We start from the raw sequence: 21998 nt of genomic DNA on the forward strand, positions 1-21998 counted from the left end.
TAAATATCCCTCCAGGCACTGCAGGACTTTATTGGCCACACTTGTTCTCACTTTCCTTTCTGATGCCTCAACACTTTCCTAAGTTTTCCTTTTCGAAGTCTGTGTAGAATCAACTCCTTTGTGATTTGTTTTATTACATTTACCTGATGAAAAGGTAAAAACTGGCTCCCTTGTATGGCTATCTATCATTATGTCATCCAGCTTGGTTTCAAAGTAATAGTCCTTTCTAGCCACACCAGACCCCTTCTTTGCATCCTTTCATAGCGAGTGAAATCTGATTTTTGTTTTGCTAATGACTTGTGTTCATTGAATATTACGCAGTTGCACAATAACGAAAACAATTACGCTACTGGCAAATTAGACAAAATGATATCAATATAAATTACTTTTGAGAAATCCCCTTCACTTAACAGGAACTTTGCAATAATGCAGTTGTTTTCTGCCCCTATCGCTGCTTTCAGATCGTTCCATCTTCCGACTTCATCTCCTATGTTAAAAGTTTCTGGCTCGGAAACAAATCAATAGATTATCTGATCTTTCCTCGGCTGTACCAAACAATTTTTCAAGATTGTTCTGGAACAATACTACTTCTTTCGAAAGATCTTCCCCCGTTATGCAGACTTTCGCTTTATAAGTCCATGTATGCATGTCACCTTGACATGTTGGACAAATCCCATCAACAAGCTTCTTCTTATGGCAGGCTGAAATGATATGTGACATGATAGTGTGGACAATTTTAGTAAAGAACAAAGATCCCATTTTGAAGTAACTTAAAATACTTCTCATAAACATTACTGTAATAAGACTATCAAACATTTCTTTTATAAGTACTTCTAATATCTGAATATTAAACAGCTATCACTATAATAGACATAAGGACACACTTAATTATGTGACATCACACATCTACCATGAAACATTGAGAAGTAAAAGCTTTGATAGAAGATGATTTTGTATAAGTAGTGTTTAAAAGGACATTATCTTAATCATACATAATCTTACCTGAAAAGAAATATCATGACCTTCATTTGAACATGCATCATATGATGTCACTTCATATATGCTATTTAAGACTAATGTCTTGATGTCCTCTTTTGTTTCCATGCAAAAGTCTCCATCTTTAGCAAAGTGCTCTTTGTCAGCATCAGTTACTTCAACTGGTACATCAGATGAACGTATAAAACTGTTGTACAAGAAGAGAACATTATCAGTTGACCATTCATTTTATGCTTTAGTGGTACTTCATTACAGTATGTAGGATATGTGATGAAGAAAAACAATTTGAAAAATACATACATTTAATGACTTTCAATTATGAAGTCCTAAGTTTTGTTCTTAGACTCAATGTTAAACACCTATTTTGTAAACATACCTATGACTCGCCTTTCAAACTGTGACATAGAGGCACAACGACTGTTGTTAGACAAATTTTTTTTTTATCAATGATGAAATCCTATATGTTCAATCAGTAAAAGAGAGCTTGCTCAATTATTGTAGAAATGTGACATATAAAGAACTTGTAAAATATAAAGAACTTGTAAATATATATATTCTCTCAAAATAGAAATGAATAAACATTACCTGAAAATCAGAACTCTTGGAGAAATTCAACTTTGGTTGATTCTTCCAGGTTTTGGTGTACACTGCCGTAACTTCTATTGCGGCATTGAGTTTGTAGGCAGCCTATGCAGCCTTGTCAAAGACTTCAACCTTAGCAAACCCGGTCTCATCTTTAAGCGCTAGGTATCTGACAGCTAGAGTTCCTTCACATCTGAACTTTGTGGGAGATACCTAATTTGAAATTAAAAATATCAAAAATTAAAAATATTTTGTTATTATACAAAATTGAACATTCCGTTAGGAAATGTATGTAATAACTTCTGAAAACGGAACACCTGTGGGACTATCCAAAAAGTTCGGAATTTGGAATGGTAATACTGAGAAATTTACTTAATGTTTAATACTTGCCTTTATTTGCAAATGACAGAATCAACGTTGTTCCAATCTACAAGAGTCTACAAAATCCAAGGATGCAGATCCTCGACAACCTCTTTCCCAAACTCGTACTTTGTCCCTGCAAAATGTATTCATGAAGTTTATGAACTTCCAAACAAACAAACTGTTTAACAAACCGGTTTGAAACCAAACCGGGATTTTTACAAACAAAAGTGATTTTTTAAGTTCACTGTTTAATCTATGTAACACAAACACACATTGGCATGCACACAGGTGAATTGCTACATGACACTGCATCACAGATGCTGCGCTGGCATGAAAATATACTGTTGACACTACTTCAATGGTTAACCATAAAAGGTTTCCATATTTTATATGTTCATTAAAGCAAATTGAAATATTGTAATTATTAGAATTCAAACAAGTAATGAGATTCTGAAAATATTACCAGGAAAAGTGTTCTCTATAGCAGATATCTCCTTCTGATCATAATCAGTCATAAAAACTGTTGGAGACCAATCCTGGTTCCAGTGTCTCAGTATGTGCAACCCTTGACTTATGTTCTTCACTGTTTCATAAGGCAACAGAAAGCATCCAACAGTGATATATCCTTCATTGTTACTAACACAGATGAAGAATAAAGTCACATCACATTTACAAACGCAATATGTGGCATCAAGCAGGCAAATTTCATTTCCATAAATAGATAAAAGTCTCCTTTGCCATGCAGTTTGGTGAACCAAAAATGAAATCTTCCACAGCACTGTCCATGCTTTCTGCTTAAGGGCTGTAGGAAACTAACATCCAAATAAAAATATTTATGACTTATATCATAATGCCACAAAATGAATTAAAGTCATTAATCTCTGTGCAAGAAACATACTTAATAAAGGTAGGACAGTAAATGAAACAAGACAAGTGTATTTTTCACAAGAATGCATGTAATGGTAATTAATAGTTCAGCCAAGGAATTGTTATGTAAGAATTAAATTAAATGATAATGTATTACCTAGGTTTAAAGTAGAAGCAGTCATCAGGCCTTTCTTTCCTTCAGGCATTTATGTGTTGCTGCAAATTTTCTTGATCTTCTAGAAAATCTGTTCAAGAATACCATAATACACACACATATTTGTAAAATGAAACATTGACATTTGTCTACCGGTATGTCATAACAACATAACAGCATGTATTAAATCTATATCTTAATTTTTTTTTCACATTAAAAATTATATTACAAAATAAATTGAATATCAAAATATTTTGACCTCTCCCTTCCCATATTAGCTAACCTCCTACTTCTTAATGTTCATTCAAATTATTTCAGATACAAAATATATGAATATGAGCAAGCCCCTGTCAGTAACTATTTTTATGTTGTTTACTTTCAACAAGAATGGGTACATTTATCTAAAATGAAAAGTATTTAATAATGCATGTCACAACATAGTGATAAATATGGTATGTAATCAAAGTCCATGAAGGATGACGGTGTAGTTCATACGAAGTTGATCATGTTGATATACACCACCCATGAACTTGTTGTAGCTTTTCACTGAGGTGGGCTGACGCAGCTGGAGGACAGTTGAACCAACTCTTCTATGTGCAGGTTGAATGTCCTGGGGCTGATTCAGTGTGGAAAGATGGTGTACCAGGCGCTTGTCTTTCCCCACTGTGGCGATCAGGTTCGAGTCTCCCTTCTGTATCACCATTGACTCACCACGGTTCTTTATTTCCTTGGTTTTTTTAGCTCGACTTTTTTTTTTTTGAAAAAAAAGTAGAGGTATTGTTATAGTCAGGTCGGCGTTGCCGTTGCCGTCCGAAAACTTGTACCTGGATCATAACTTTTTTATTTCTTGGTGTATTGTCTTCATACTTGGCCACAACAACCCTTGGGACAAGACCTTTTAGTAGACCACACTAACCTTGACCTTCATCCATAAATGACCTTGACCTTCAAGGTAAAAAGTCCAATTTTTGCTTGTTCATGCTGTTATTGGCTGTAACTTTGTTATTTTTGAATGAATTGTCTTCAAACTTGAACATAATAATCTTCTAAGGATATCCCTTAAAAATAACCAGTCAGACTAGCTTACAATGTTAATATAGATATTTTCATAATGACCTTGACTTTGAATGGTCAAATTATTGAAACGTTGAAATTTGACATTTTTTTGTAAAACCAATATGTATTTTCTATTATTGGCTGTCAAACAATGTAAAAATATAATATTACCCCCACCCACTTAAGTTATTTTTTTAGAAAGGTAAAAGTGTTTCTTTAAACAAAAACAACTTTTTGATTGTCTATATGGATAGATTAAGCTATATTTTTATGCATATTATATATAAAACTGATTGGAAAATTGTATGTGTGTATTACATTGAGTTCAAATTAAAAAAATAAATACAATGATACCCATATATTTGATCTCAAATTTTTGAAAACATTCTCCAAATTTAGATTTTTCTAGACTTTTGATATGTTATACAATATAGGTCTGGGGTTTCAAAACACTCAAAATATTTTCTGTTGCAATTTGTTTGAGGTTTGGCTCTATTTTGAGCTAGAATGACTGGACTATAAGGACCAGACCTTGTTGTTTATCAAACCCAAATTTGCTTGGGCTCTTTAAAGACCTTGACCTTGAAGGTTATATTACTGAATTTTCTCAGATTTGTGCATTTATTGGTGTGTGTGTATGTATAGTATATGTATTATATATATATATATATATAAATGTGTGTGTCTGTGTGTGTATATATATTATATATATATATAATATGCATGTACATATATATATATATATATATATATATTATATATATATATACATATATATATATAAATATATATACATAAATATATATATATATATGCATGTATATATATATATATATGTATGTATATATATATATATATATATTTTCTATTTTTAAAAATTGCGTCATTTTTTCTATTTTTAGAAATTGCATCATTTTTTTCTATTTTTAGAAATTGCGTCCTTTTTTCTATTTTTAGAAATTGCGTCATTATTTCTATTTTTAGAAATTGCGTCACTAAAATTGCGTCATTATTTCTATTTTTAGAAATTGCGTCATTTTTTCTATTTTTAGAAATTGCATCATTGTTGCTATTTTTAGAAATTGCGTCATTTTTTTATTTTTAGAAATTGCGTCATTTTTTTCTATTTTTAGAAATTGCGTCATTTTTTCTATTTTTAGAAATTGCGTCATGTTGCTATTTTAAGAAATTGCGTATTGTTGCTATTTTTAGAAATATGCTTAATGTTTCTATTCATATATATACCAAATATATAAACAAAACTAATGTTGACAAGACAGACCAACTAAATTTATAAAAAGGAAACGTTAATATATGTTCAAAACCTTTCTATGTTTGCGTTTTAGAAAAAGTAAAAAGTCGAGCGTTGCCCCCGCCCGGCGGTGGCTCTTGTTCAGTTCAGCAGGGAAGCCTCTCCTATTGACCCTAACTGTACCACAACCATACAATCCGTTTTCATACAAATGTTCTAATAAGGGAATGCTAGTAAAACAATTGTCAAAGTAAACATGGCGGTAAGTTCCGTGAATATTATCAGTGAGACCAGAGACAACGTTGAATCCAAGTCCGTGTTCAACACCAACTGCACTCTGCCCAAGATACACCTGAAATCTGGAAGAGTTGGAGTCACTGGCCATCCATACCTTGATTCTTCCTTTTTATGGGCTCAGCTGGCATGTATTAATGGAATGAAAGTTTGCCAGTGTATCTAATCATGGCCTCGTCCACTGCTACCTCTCGTCCAACATTGTAATTTAATAGCAATGACACTGTTACATGGTCAAGGATGGGTTTAACTTTGTAGAGGTGGTCATAATCTCTGTGCCCTGTTGCTGGCTCCTCTCTATCAGATACATGGAAATGTTGTCTCACTTTTTGGTATCTACAAAAATATAAAACAAATATTTATTGATGATTATTACAAAATAGTAATAGAAAGTCATGAAGATTTTGTGATAAATATTTTTTTTAGATAATCAGCAGAAACCATGTGGTCTACCAACGAACCAACATTGACAGACATTTCAAACATGTTTATTTTTGACAGCTTAATGTCAAATTAAAACAAACAAAAAAGAATTAAGCCCTTGAAAATTTAATGAATGTAAACATAAAACTTGTTAACTTTCAAATTTACAAAAATGTGTTTTAAGATTTATAAAAAAACATCTTTAACATCAAATATATCATTATATTTTTTACATACAAAAATAGGAGCATGATTGCCACCTTACTTCATTCTATGAATTTCTGTTGTTTTTTTTTTTTACCCATTTGTTGATTTGATAATTGAAGACCTTCCTTCCTCTGCACACTCTGTTGGTCACTCATATCTTGGTGTAGGATGACATCAGAATTACAGCTATGTGTTAGTATTAGTTTGTGAACATTAAGAATGTAATTCTCCAGTTCATTGTTGTTCAAAGTAGTAAGACTGTTCTTATATCAATATCATTTAATCAATACCAACAAATATAAAAAAACATAATGTACAAAAATATAATTCGCAAAATTAATCACTTCTCTTCATCAGCCATAATGTTTTTTTTTTTTTCCGCCATGTTGTCTTCAAGCGTCTGCCCATTATAGAGGGCATTCCAAAAACAGAAATGGCTCAAATTGAACGGAACTAGAAGATGCTTCTCGATTTAGCATGTCTGCTGTCGAGCAAATCAAATGTACTTTTCATGTAATTAGGAAAGTATGTTTGTGAAATTCAATAAAGTCATTCATATTGTAAGTTCAAATAAAAGGAATGCTTGTGCTATTACTTCAAGTAAGAATAAAACAAATTTCTGAACAGATTCTATTAAAAAAAACAAAAAACTTACGTATATGACTTTTCCTTGAACGGATACAAGTGATTTAATTTGTGACTGTTTTTGCTGATTTGCAGCCTTATACTTGCAGGGGCGCTGTTTGCCAAATTTACAGCGTGATGGCTCTGTCTGGTTCTTGTTTGAAGATGTAATTTAGCAACATCACACATCCTCCCTCCTTCAACAGGGCAACTTTGACAGGATCATACACATTTAACTTTATGGCATGCTCTCTGTCACATGCCCCCACCACTGTAATTCTTTGTCTTCCCCCTTTTCCGTCTTATACTTGTTGCATCTTCCCACCTCAACTACAGTCACCTTCACTGGTTGACTGTCTGGTTCCTGTTTGAAGATGTAATTTAGCAACATCACACATCCTCCCTCCTTCAACAGGGCAACTTTGACAGGATTGTACACATTTAACTTTATGGCATGCTCTCTGTCACATGCCTCCACCACTGTTATTTCTTTGTCTTTCCCCTTTTCCGTCTTATACTTGTTGCATCTTCCCACCTCAACTACAGTCACCTTTACTGGTTGACTGTTGGGCTTTGCTATTTTGGCAGCAATCAGCTTGGACAAAGACATCATCTGTAACAAAACAAGCATTCTATCATCTTTTTTTACTTTTACAAAATACAACTACTTACAAATCATTATCAATCAAAATCTCTAAAATAGTGACAGATTGAACTTGCAATAGTTCTTATATTTACAACATATTCACACATGACTATTGTCATGCATGCATTCGGACATCTAATACATGTGCATGTTTATCAGCACCTGGATGTAAAGCAACAATTTTTCCAAGTGACCATTCTCCATGGGATTTATCAGCATCAATCACCAGAACTACATTGTTCACTTTCAAGTCACGTGTTTCCTGGTGCCATGTCTTTCTATGATGAATTCGCTCAACCATCTGTGCCAGAAATGTTTAACTATCTCTTGCACATATCACCAAATCTTTTTGCGAATTGGCTTTCTTAAATTTTCGCGTGTATTAGGTGTATCAGAATCAGTAACTTTTTCTTACTGCTAGGTTTGGGCATTTCACCCCAAGCCATGACGTGAGCGACATAACAATTTTTAATTGATGTTAACGGACTGAAATCATCCAAATGAAATTGACTAACAGTTTTGTGATAGCCGTGAAAAACCCATTGCACATCGCCTTTACTTCGGTTAAACACCGCGTGTATATCAATTAGGGAAGATTTGCACGTGTTTAGATGATCTGGAAAAAATTAATCTATAATTATCGCCAAATCCCGTATTAAACTCGCAAAGATGTTGACTTCTCTTTGATCAATTGGGGGAGAGCGAAATGGAAATATACACAGCGAAATTTTCGCCTGAATTGCCCTTCACCCTGCTCATTGAGTACCTCAATAATACGGTATTTTCATCGATTTTTTTTTTTTTTTTTTTTTGGACACGAAAAAAACAGTAGGGTCGGCGCATATTATTAGGTAGGGTCGGGTGACCCGAACAAAACAATTTTTTTTTTAGGCCTAAGGACAATTAGCCATGTTGTTTACCTGAAACATTCGCTGAATCCTGTAGATTTCATCACCTCATATTTAGTGGTAATTTTCACGATGTTTGACCACTAATAACTGCCTGCGGACATCCAGGACGTTATGGCATGTATGTTAAATGTAAGAAAAAAAAACAAAACATTTAAGCAAATTAAAATATTATAATTATTAGGATTCAACCAAGTAACGAGATTCTGAAAATATTACCAGGAAAAGTGTTCTCTATAGCAGATATCTCCTTCTGATCATAATCAGTCATAAAAACTGTTGGAGACCAATCCTTGTTCCAGTGTCTCAGTATATGCAACCCTTGACTTCTGTTCTTCACTGTTTCATAAGGCAGCAGAAAGCATCCAACAGTGATATATCCTGCATCATTACTAACACAGATGAAGAATAAAGTCACATCACATTTACAAACGCAATATGTGGCATCAAGCAGGCAAATTTCATTTCCATAAATAGATAAAAGTCTCCTTTGCCATGCAGTTTGGTGAACCAAAAATGAAATCTTCCACAGCACTGTCCATGCTTTCTGCTTAAGGGCTGTAGGAAACTAACATCCAAATAAAAATATTTATGACTTATATCATAATGCCACAAAATGAATTAAAGTCATTAATCTCTGTGCAAGAAACATACTTAATAAAGGTAGGACAGTAAATGAAACAAGACAAGTGTATTTTTCACAAGAATGCATGTAATGGTAATTAATAGTTCAGCCAAGGAATTGTTATGTAAGAATTAAATTAAATGATAATGTATTACCTAGGTTTAAAGTAGAAGCAGTCATCAGGCCTTTCTTTCCTTCAGGCATTTATGTGTTGCTGCAAATTTTCTTGATCTTCTAGAAAATCTGTTCAAGAATACCATAATACACACACATATTTGTAAAATGAAACATTGACATTTGTCTACCGGTATGTCATAACAACATAACAGCATGCATTAAATCTATATCTTAATTTTTTTTTCACATTAAAAATTATATTACAAAATAAATTGAATATCAAAATATTTTGACCTCTCCCTTCCCATATTAGCTAACCTCCTACTTCTTAATGTTCATTCAAATTATTTCAGATACAAAATATATGAATATGAGCAAGCCCCTGTCAGTAACTATTTTTATGTTGTTTACTTTCAACAAGAATGGGTACATTTATCTAAAATGAAAAGTATTTAATAATGCATGTCACAACATAGTGATAAATATGGTATGTAATCAAAGTCCATGAAGGATGACGGTGTAGTTCATACGAAGTTGATCATGTTGATATACGCCACCCATGAACTTGTTGTAGCTTTTCACTGAGGTGGGCTGACGCAGCTGGAGGACAGTTGAACCAACTCTTCTATGTGCAGGTTGAATGTCCTGGGGCTGATTCAGTGTGGAAAGATGGTGTACCAGGCGCTTGTCTTTCCCCACTGTGGCGATCAGGTTCGAGTCTCCCTTCTGTATCACCATTGACTCACCACGGTTCTTTATTTCCTTGGTTTTTTTAGCTCGACTTTTTTTTTTTGAAAAAAAAAGTAGAGGTATTGTTATAGTCAGGTCGGCGTTGCCGTTGCCGTCCGAAAACTTGTACCTGGATCATAACTTTTTTATTTCTTGGTGTATTGTCTTCATACTTGGCCACAACAACCCTTGGGACAAGACCTTTCAGTAGACCACACTAACCTTGACCTTCATCCATAAATGACCTTGACCTTCAAGGTAAAAAGTCCAATTTTTGCTTGTTCATGCTGTTATTGGCTGTAACTTTGTTATTTTTGAATGAATTGTCTTCAAACTTGAACATAATAATCTTCAAGGATATCCCTTAAAAATAACCAGTCAGACCTTGACCTTCACTCATCAATGACCTTGACTTTGAAGGTCAAATTATTGAAATTTTCATTTTTTTGGCTATTATTGGCTGTAACTTTGTTATTTTTGAATGGATTGTCTTCAAACTTGAACATAATAATCTTCAAAGATAACTGTTAAAAATATACCGAAAGACCTTGATCTTCACTCATTAATGACATTGTCTTTGAAGGTCAAATTATTGAAATTTTCATTGTTTTGGCGGTAACTGACTGTAACTTTGCTATTTTTGAAGGGATAAACTTCATATTATAACAGAACATTCTTAAGGACCAGACCTTGTTGTTTATCAAACCCAAATTTGCTTGGGCTCTTTAATGACCTTGACCTTGAAGGTTATATTACTGAATTTTCTCGGATTTGTGCATTTATTGGTGTGTGTGTATGTATAGTATATGTATTATATATATATATATATAAATGTGTGTGTCTGTGTGTGTATATATATATATATATATATATATATATAATATGCATGTACATATATATATATATATATATATATATATATACATATATATATATAAATATATATACATAAATATATATATATATGCATGTATATATATATATATATATATATATGTATATATATATATATATATATATATTTTCTATTTTTAAAAATTGCGTCATTTTTTCTATTTTTAGAAATTGCATCATTATGTCTCCCCCACCTCGGGGGGAGACATATTGTTTTTGCCCTGTCCGTCCGTCAGTCCGTCCGTCCGTCAGTCCGTCCGTCCGTCAGTCCGTCAGTCCGTCCGTCCATTCTTCGTTTCCGGACGATAACTAGAGTTCCTTTTGACCTACAGCCCTCAAACTTCATAGGATGATTGGTCTTATAGAGCTGATGATCCCTATTGTTTTTGGGGTCAGTAGGTCAAAGGTCAAGGTCACACTGACCGTTGGTCAATTTCTCGTTTCCGGATGATAACTAGAGTTCCTTTAGACCTACAGACCTCAAACTTCATAGGATGATTGGTCTTATTGAGCAGATGATCCCTATTGTTTTTGGGGTCAGTAGTTCAAAGGTCAAGGTCACAGTGACCATTGGTCAATTTCTCGTTTCCGGATGATAACTAGAGTTCTTTTTGACCTACAACCCTCAAACTTCATAGGATGATTGGTCTTATAGAGCTGATGATCCCTATTGTTTTTGGGGTCAGTAGTTCAAAGGTCAAGGTCACAGTGACCGTTGGTCAATTTCTCGTTTCCGGATGATAACTAGAGTTCCTTTAGACCTACAGACCTCAAACTTCATAGGATGATTGGTCTTATTGAGCAGATGATCCCTATTGTTTTTGGGGTCAGTAGGTCAAAGGTCAAGGTCACAGTGACCGTTGGTCAATTTCTCGTTTCCGGATGATAACTAGAGTTCCTTTTGACCTACAGCCCTCAAACTTCATAGGATGATTGGTCTTATAGAGCAGATGATCCCTATTGTTTTTGGGGTCAGTAGGTCAAAGGTCAAGGTCACAGTGACCGTTGGTCAATTTCTCGTTTCCGGATGATAACTAGAGTTCCTTTTGACCTACAGCCCTCAAACTTCATAGGATGATTGGTCTTATAGAGCAGATGATCCCTATTGTTTTTGGGGTCAGTAGGTCAAAGGTCAAGGTCACAGTGCAGTGGGGGAGACATGCGCTTTTTTACAAAAGCATCCTCTAGTTTTTTTCTATTTTTAGAAATTGCGTCATTTTTTCTATTTTTAGAAATTGCGTCATTATTTCTATTTTTAGAAATTGCGTCACTAAAATTGCGTCATTATTTCTATTTTTAGAAATTGCGTCATTTTTTCTATTTTTAGAAATTGCATCATTGTTGCTATTTTTAGAAATTGCATCATTGTTGCTATTTTTAGAAATTGCGTCATTTTTTTCTATTTTTAGAAATTGCGTCATTTTTTCTATTTTTAGAAATTGCGTCATGTTGCTATTTTAAGAAATTGCGTATTGTTGCTATTTTTAGAAATATGCTTAATGTTTCTATTCATATATATACCAAATATATAAACAAAACTAATGTGACAAGACAGACCAACTAAATTTATAAAAAGGAAACGTTAATATATGTTCAAACCTTTCTATGTTTGCGTTTAGAAAAAGTAAAAAGTCGAGCGTTGCCCCCGCCCGGCGGTGGCTCTTGTTCAGTTCAGCAGGGAAGCCTCTCCTATTGACCCTAACTGTACCACAACCATACAATCCGTTTTCATACAAATGTTCTAATAAGGGAATGCTAGTAAAACAATTGTCAAAGTAAACATGGCGGTAAGTTCCGTGAATATTATCAGTGAGACCAGAGACAACGTTGAATCCAAGTCCGTGTTCAACACCAACTGCACTCTGCCCAAGATACACCTGAAATCTGGAAGAGTTGGAGTCACTGGCCATCCATACCTTGATTCTTCCTTTTTATGGGCTCAGCTGGCATGTATTAATGGAATGAAAGTTTGCCAGTGTATCTAATCATGGCCTCGTCCACTGCTACCTCTTGTCCAACATTGTAATTTAATAGCAATGACACTGTTACATGGTCAAGGATGGGTTTAACTTTGTAGAGGTGGTCATAATCTCTGTGCCCTGTTGCTGGCTCCTCTCTATCAGATACATGGAAATGTTGTCTCACTTTTTGGTATCTACAAAAATATAAAACAAATATTTATTGATGATTATTACAAAATAGTAATAGAAAGTCATGAAGATTTTGTGATAAATATTTTTTTAGATAATCAGCAGAAACCATGTGGTCTACCAACGAACCAACATTGACAGACATTTCAAACATGTTTATTTTTGACAGCTTAATGTCAAATTAAAACAAACAAAAAAGAATTAAGCCCTTGAAAATTTAATGAATGTAAACATAAAACTTGTTAACTTTCAAATTTACAAAAATGTGTTTTAAGATTTATAAAAAACATCTTTAACATCAAATATCATTATATTTTACATACAAAAATAGGAGCATGATTGCCACCTTACTTCATTCTATGAATTTCTGTTGTTTTTTTTTTTTACCCATTTGTTGATTTGATAATTGAAGACCTTCCTTCCTCTGCACACTCTGTTGGTCACTCATATCTTGGTGTAGGATGACATCAGAATTACAGCTATGTGTTAGTATTAGTTTGTGAACATTAAGAATGTAATTCTCCAGTTCATTGTTGTTCAAAGTAGTAAGACTGTTCTTATATCAATATCATTTAATCAATACCAACAAATATATAAAAACATAATGTACAAAAATATAATTCGCAAAATTAATCACTTCTCTTCATCAGCCATAATGTTTTTTTCTTTTTCCGCCATGTTGTCTTCAAGCGTCTGCCCATTATAGAGGGCATTCCAAAAACAGAAATGGCTCAAATTGAACGGAACTAGAAGATGCTTCTCGATTTAGCATGTCTGCTGTCGAGCAAATCAAATGTACTTTTCATGTAATTAGGAAAGTATGTTTGTGAAATTCAATAAAGTCATTCATATTGTAAGTTCAAATAAAAGGAATGCTTGTGCTATTACTTCAAGTAAGAATAAAACAAATTTCTGAACAGATTCTATTAAAAAAAAACAAAAAACTTACGTATATGACTTTTCCTTGAACGGATACAAGTGATTTAATTTGTGACTGTTTTGCTGATTTGCAGCCTTATACTTGCAGGGGCGCTGTTTGCCAAATTTACAGCGTGATGGCTCTGTCTGGTTCTTGTTTGAAGATGTAATTTAGCAACATCACACATCCTCCCTCCTTCAACAGGGCAACTTTGACAGGATCATACACATTTAACTTTATGGCATGCTCTCTGTCACATGCCCCCACCACTGTAATTCTTTGTCTTCCCCCTTTTCCGTCTTATACTTGTTGCATCTTCCCACCTCAACTACAGTCACCTTCACTGGTTGACTGTCTGGTTCCTGTTTGAAGATGTAATTTAGCAAACATCACACATCCTCCCTCCTTCAACAGGGCAACTTTGACAGGATTGTACACATTTAACTTTATGGCATGCTCTCTGTCACATGCCTCCACCACTGTTATTTCTTTGTCTTTCCCCTTTTCCGTCTTATACTTGTTGCATCTTCCCACCTCAACTACAGTCACCTTTACTGGTTGACTGTTGGGCTTTGCTATTTTGGCAGCAATCAGCTTGGACAAAGACATCATCTGTAACAAAACAAGCATTCTATCATCTTTTTTTACTTTTACAAAATACAACAACTTACAAATCATTATCAATCAAAATCTCTAAAATAGTGACAGATTGAACTTGCAATAGTTCTTATATTTACAACATATTCACACATGACTATTGTCATGCATGCATTCGGACATCTAATACATGTGCATGTTTATCAGCACCTGGATGTAAAGCAACAATTTTTCCAAGTGACCATTCTCCATGGGATTTATCAGCATCAATCACCAGAACTACATTGTTCACTTTCAAGTCACATGTTTCCTGGTGCCATGTCTTTCTATGATGAATTCGCTCAACCATCTGTGCCAGAAATGTTTAACTATCTCTTGCACATATCACCAAATCTTTTTGCGAATTGGCTTTCTTAAATTTTCGCGTGTATTAGGTGTATCAGAATCAGTAACTTTTTCTTACTGCTAGGTTTGGGCATTTCACCCCAAGCCATGACGTGAGCGACATAACAATTTTTAATTGATGTTAACGGACTGAAATCATCCAAATGAAATTGACTAACAGTTTTGTGATAGCCGTGAAAAACCCATTGCACATCGCCTTTACTTCGGTTAAACACCGCGTGTATATCAATTAGGGAAGATTTGCACGTGTTTAGATGATCTGGAAAAAATTAATCTATAATTATCGCCAAATCCCGTATTAAACTCGCAAAGATGTTGACTTCTCTTTGATCAATTGGGAGAGCGAAATGGAAATATACACAGCGAAATTTTCGCCTGAATTGCCCTTCACCCTGCTCATTGAGTACCTCAATAATACGGTATTTTCATCGATTTTTTTTTTTTTTTTTTTTTTTTTTGGACACGAAAAAAACAGTAGGGTCGGCGCATATTATTAGGTAGGGTCGGGTGACCCGAACAAAACAATTTTTTTTTTAGGCCTAAGGACAATTAGCCATGTTGTTTACCTGAAACATTCGCTGAATCCTGTAGATTTCATCACCTCATATTTAGTGGTAATTTTCACGGTGTTTGACCACTAATAACTGCCTGCGGACATCCGGGACGTTATGGCATGTATGTTAAATGTAAGAAAAAAACAAAACATTTAAGCAAATTAAAATATTGTAATTATTAGGATTCAAACAAGTAACGAGATTCTGAAAATATTACCAGGAAAAGTGTTCTCTATAGCAGATATCTCCTTCTGATCATAATCAGTCATAAAAACTGTTGGAGACCAATCCTGGTTCCAGTGTCTCAGTATGTGCAACCCTTGACTTATGTTCTTCACTGTTTCATAAGGCAACAGAAAGCATCCAACAGTGATATATCCTTCATTGTTACTAACACAGATGGAGAATAAAGACACATCACATTTACAAACGCAATATGTGGCATCAAGCAGGCAAATTTCATTTCCATAAATAGATAAAAGTCTCCTTTGCCATGCAGTTTGGTGAACCAAAAATGAAATCTTCCACAGCACTGTCCATGCTTTCTGCTTAAGGGCTGTAGGAAACTAACATCCAAATAAAAATATTTATGACTTATATCATAATGCCACAAAATGAATTAAAGTCATTAATCTCTGTGCAAGAAACATACTTAATAAAGGTAGGACAGTAAATGAAACAAGACAAGTGTATTTTTCACAAGAATGCATGTAATGGTAATTAATAGTTCAGCCAAGGAATTGTTATGTAAGAATTAAATTAAATGATAATGTATTACCTAGGTTTAAAGTAGAAGCAGTCATCAGGCCTTTCTTTCCTTCAGGCATTTATGTGTTGCTGCAAATTTTCTTGATCTTCTAGAAATCTGTTCAAGAATACCATAATACACACACATATTTGTAAAATGAAACATTGACATTTGTCTACCGGTATGTCATAACAACATAACAGCATGTATTAAATCTATATCTTAATTTTTTTTTCACATTAAAAATTATATTACAAAATAAATTGAATATCAAAATATTTTGACCTCTCCCTTCCCATATTAGCTAACCTCCTACTTCTTAATGTTCATTCAAATTATTTCAGATACAAAATATATGAATATGAGCAAGCCCCTGTCAGTAACTATTTTTATGTTGTTTACTTTCAACAAGAATGGGTACATTTATCTAAAATGAAAAGTGTTTAATAATGCATGTCACAACATAGTGATAAATATGGTATGTAATCAAAGTCCATGAAGGACGACGGTGTAGTTCATACGAAGTTGATCATGTTGATATACACCACCCATGAACTTGTTGTAGCTTTTCACTGAGGTGGGCTGACGCAGCTGGAGGACAGTTGAACCAACTCTTCTATGTGCAGGTTGAATGTCCTGGGGCTGATTCAGTGTGGAAAGATGGTGTACCAGGCGCTTGTCTTTCCCCACTGTGGCGATCAGGTTCGAGTCTCCCTTCTGTATCACCATTGACTCACCACGGTTCTTTATTTCCTTGGTTTTTTTAGCTCGACTTTTTTTTTTTGAAAAAAAAAAGTAGAGGTATTGTTATAGTCAGGTCGGCGTTGCCGTTGCCGTCCGAAAACTTGTACCTGGATCATAACTTTTTTATTTCTTGGTGTATTGTCTTCATACTTGGCCACAACAACCCTTCGGACAAGACCTTTCAGTAGAACACACTAACCTTGACCTTCATCCATAAATGACCTTGACCTTCAAGATAAAAAGTCCAATTTTTGCTTGTTCATGCTGTTATTGGCTGTAACTTTGTTATTTTTGAATGAATTGTCTTCAAACTTGAACATAATAATCTTCAAGGATATCCCTTAAAAATAACCAGTCAGACCTTGACCTTCACTCATCAATGACCTTGACTTTGAAGGTCAAATTATTGAAATTTTCATTTTTTTGGCTATTATTGGCTGTAACTTTGTTATTTTTGAATGGATTGTCTTCAAACTTGAACATAATAATCTTCAAAGATAACTGTTAAAAATATACCGAAAGACCTTGATCTTCACTCATTAATGACATTGTCTTTGAAGGTCAAATTATTGAAATTTTCATTGTTTTGGCGGTAACTGACTGTAACTTTGCTATTTTTGAAGGGATAAACTTCATATTATAACAGAACATTCTTAAGGACCAGACCTTGTTGTTTATCAAACCCAAATTTGCTTGGGCTCTTTAATGACCTTGACCTTGAAGGTTATATTACTGAATTTTCTCAGATTTGTGCATTTATTGGTGTGTGTGTATGTATAGTATATGTATTATATATATATATATATATAAATGTGTGTGTCTGTGTGTGTATATATATATATATATATATATAATATGCATACATATATATATATATATATATACATATATATATATAAATATATATACATAATATATATATATATATGCATGTATATATATATATATGTATATAATATATGTACATATATATATATATATATTATATATATATATACATATATATATATAAATATATATACATAAATATATATATATATGCATGTATATATATATATATGTATATATATATTTTCTATTTTTAAAAATTGCGTCATTTTTTCTATTTTTAGAAATTGCATCATTTTTTTCTATTTTTAGAAATTGCGTCATTTTTTCTATTTTTAGAAATTGCGTCATTATTTCTATTTTTAGAAGTTGCGTCACTAAAATTGCGTCATTATTTCTATTTTTAGAAATTGCGTCATTTTTTCTATTTTTAGAAATTGCATCATTGTTGCTATTTTTAGAAATTGCGTCATTTTTTTATTTTTAGAAATTGCGTCATTTTTTTCTATTTTTAGAAATTGCGTCATTTTTTCTATTTTTAGAAATTGCGTCATGTTGCTATTTTAAGAAATTGCGTACTGTTGCTATTTTTAGAAATATGCTTAATGTTTCTATTCATGTATATACCAAATATATAAAAAAAACTAATGTGACAAGACAGACCAACTAAATTTATAAAAAGGAAACGTTAATATATGTTCAAACCTTTCTATGTTTGCGTTTAGAAAAAGTAAAAAGTCGAGCGTTGCCCCCGCCCGGCGGTGGCTCTTGTTCAGTTCAGCAGGGAAGCCTCTCCTATTGACCCTAACTGTACCACAACCATACAATCCGTTTTCATACAAATGTTCTAATAAGGGAATGCTAATAAAACAATTGTCAAAGTAAACATGGCGGTAAGTTCCGTGAATATTATCAGTGAGACCAGAGACAACGTTGAATCCAAGTCCGTGTTCAACACCAACTGCACTCTGCCCAAGATACACCTGAAATCTGGAAGAGTTGGAGTCACTGGCCATCCATACCTTGATTCTTCCTTTTTATGGGCTCAGCTGGCATGTATTAATGGAATGAAAGTTTGCCAGTGTATCTAATCATGGCCTCGTCCACTGCTACCTCTCGTCCAACATTGTAATTTAATAGCAATGACACTGTTACATGGTCAAGGATGGGTTTAACTTTGTAGAGGTGGTCATAATCTCTGTGCCCTGTTGCTGGCTCCTCTCTATCAGATACATGGAAATGTTGTCTCACTTTTTGGTATCTACAAAAATATAAAACAAATATTTATTGATGATTATTACAAAATAGTAATAGAAAGTCATGAAGATTTTGTGATAAATATTTTTTTAGATAATCAGCAGAAACCATGTGGTCTACCAACGAACCAACATTGACAGACATTTCAAACATGTTTATTTTTGACAGCTTAATGTCAAATTAAAACAAACAAAAAAGAATTAAGCCCTTGAAAATTTAATGAATGTAAACATAAAACTTGTTAACTTTCAAATTTACAAAAATGTGTTTTAAGATTTATAAAAAACATCTTTAACATCAAATATCATTATATTTTACATACAAAAATAGGAGCATGATTGCCACCTTACTTAATTCTATGAATTTCTGTTGTTTTTTTTTTTACCCATTTGTTGATTTGATAATTGAAGACCTTCCTTCCTCTGCACACTCTGTTGGTCACTCATATCTTGGTGTAGGATGACATCAGAATTACAGCTATGTGTTAGTATTAGTTTGTGAACATTAAGAATGTAATTCTCCAGTTCATTGTTGTTCAAAGTAGTAAGACTGTTCTTATATCAATATCATTTAATCAATACCAACAAATATAAAAAAACATAATGTACAAAAATATAATTCGCAAAATTAATCACTTCTCTTCATCAGCCATAATGTTTTTTTCTTTTTCCGCCATGTTGTCTTCAAGCGTCTGCCCATTATAGAGGGCATTCCAAAAACAGAAATGGCTCAAATTGAACGGAACTAGAAGATGCTTCTCGATTTAGCATGTCTGCTGTCGAGCAAATCAAATGTACTTTTCATGTAATTAGGAAAGTATGTTTGTGAAATTCAATAAAGTCATTCATATTGTAAGTTCAAATAAAAGGAATGCTTGTGCTATTACTTCAAGTAAGAATAAAACAAATTTCTGAACAGATTCTATTAAAAAAAAAACAAAAAACTTACGTATATGACTTTTCCTTGAACGGATACAAGTGATTTAATTTGTGACTGTTTTGCTGATTTGCAGCCTTATACTTGCAGGGGCGCTGTTTGCCAAATTTACAGCGTGATGGCTCTGTCTGGTTCTTGTTTGAAGATGTAATTTAGCAACATCACACATCCTCCCTCCTTCAACAGGGCAACTTTGACAGGATCATACACATTTAACTTTATGGCATGCTCTCTGTCACATGCCCCCACCACTGTAATTCTTTGTCTTCCCCCTTTTCCGTCTTATACTTGTTGCATCTTCCCACCTCAACTACAGTCACCTTCACTGGTTGACTGTCTGGTTCCTGTTTGAAGATGTAATTTAGCAACATCACACATCCTCCCTCCTTCAACAGGGCAACTTTGACAGGATTGTACACATTTAACTTTATGGGCATGCTCTCTGTCACATGCCTCCACCACTGTTATTTCTTTGTCTTTCCCCTTTTCCGTCTTATACTTGTTGCATCTTCCCACCTCAACTACAGTCACCTTTACTGGTTGACTGTTGGGCTTTGCTATTTTGGCAGCAATCAGCTTGGACAAAGACATCATCTGTAACAAAACAAGCATTCTATCATCTTTTTTTACTTTTACAAAATACAACAACTTACAAATCATTATCAATCAAAATCTCTAAAATAGTGACAGATTGAACTTGCAATAGTTCTTATATTTACAACATATTCACACATGACTATTGTCATGCATGCATTCGGACATCTAATACATGTGCATGTTTATCAGCACCTGGATGTAAAGCAACAATTTTTCCAAGTGACCATTCTCCATGGGATTTATCAGCATCAATCACCAGAACTACATTGTTCACTTTCAAGTCACATGTTTCCTGGTGCCATGTCTTTCTATGATGAATTCGCTCAACCATCTGTGCCAGAAATGTTTAACTATCTCTTGCACATATCACCAAATCTTTTTTGCGAATTGGCTTTCTTAAATTTTCGCGTGTATTAGGTGTATCAGAATCAGTAACTTTTTCTTACTGCTAGGTTTGGGCATTTCACCCCAAGCCATGACGTGAGCGACATAACAATTTTTAATTGATGTTAACGGACTGAAATCATCCAAATGAAATTGACTAACAGTTTTGTGATAGCCGTGAAAAACCCATTGCACATCGCCTTTACTTCGGTTAAACACCGCGTGTATATCAATTAGGGAAGATTTGCACGTGTTTAGATGATCTGGAAAAAATTAATCTATAATTATCGCCAAATCCCGTATTAAACTCGCAAAGATGTTGACTTCTCTTTGATCAATTGGAGAGCGAAATGGAAATATACACAGCGAAATTTTCGCCTGAATTGCCCTTCACCCTGCTCATTGAGTACCTCAATAATACGGTATTTTCATCGATTTTTTTTTTTTTTTTTTTTTTTTTTTGGACACGAAAAAACAGTAGGGTCGGCGCATATTATTAGGTAGGGTCGGGTGACCCGAACAAAACAATTTTTTTTTTAGGCCTAAGGACAATTAGCCATGTTGTTTACCTGAAACATTCGCTGAATCCTGTAGATTTCATCACCTCATATTTAGTGGTAATTTTCACGGTGTTTGACCACTAATAACTGCCTGCGGACATCCGGGACGTTATGGCATGTAATGTTAAATGTAAGAAAAAAACAAAACATTTAAGCAAATTAAAATATTGTAATTATTAGGATTCAAACAAGTAACGAGATTCTGAAAATATTACCAGGAAAAGTGTTCTCTATAGCAGATATCTCCTTCTGATCATAATCAGTCATAAAAACTGTTGGAGACCAATCCTGGTTCCAGTGTCTCAGTATGTGCAACCCTTGACTTATGTTCTTCACTGTTTCATAAGGCAACAGAAAGCATCCAACAGTGATATATCCTTCATTGTTACTAACACAGATGAAGAATAAAGACACATCACATTTATAAACGCAATATGTGGCATCAAGCAGGCAAATTTCATTTCCATAAATAGATAAAAGTCTCCTTTGCCATGCAGTTTGGTGAACCAAAAATGAAATCTTCCACAGCACTGTCCATGCTTTCTGCTTAAGGGCTGTAGGAAACTAACATCCAAATAAAAA

At 33.8% G+C, this 21998-nt stretch overlaps 1 long non-coding RNA gene across 1 annotated transcript; it reads right to left on the reverse strand.

Annotated features, from left to right (window-relative positions):
• Nucleotides 1-241: 241 nt before the first annotated feature.
• LOC132718527 (uncharacterized) lies at nucleotides 242-3962 on the reverse strand. The gene is made up of 3 exons (XR_009624097.1): nucleotides 1582-3962; nucleotides 1003-1183; nucleotides 242-701 (listed from the first exon to the last, which is right to left on the reverse strand). It is a non-coding gene; the product is annotated as an uncharacterized LOC132718527 (long non-coding RNA).
• Between the last annotated feature and the right edge of the window lie 18036 nt (nucleotides 3963-21998).

Source organism: Ruditapes philippinarum, unplaced genomic scaffold (assembly GCF_026571515.1).
Source record: "Ruditapes philippinarum isolate M1 unplaced genomic scaffold, ASM2657151v2 ctg386_1_1_1_1, whole genome shotgun sequence".
NCBI lineage: Eukaryota > Metazoa > Mollusca > Bivalvia > Venerida > Veneridae > Ruditapes > Ruditapes philippinarum.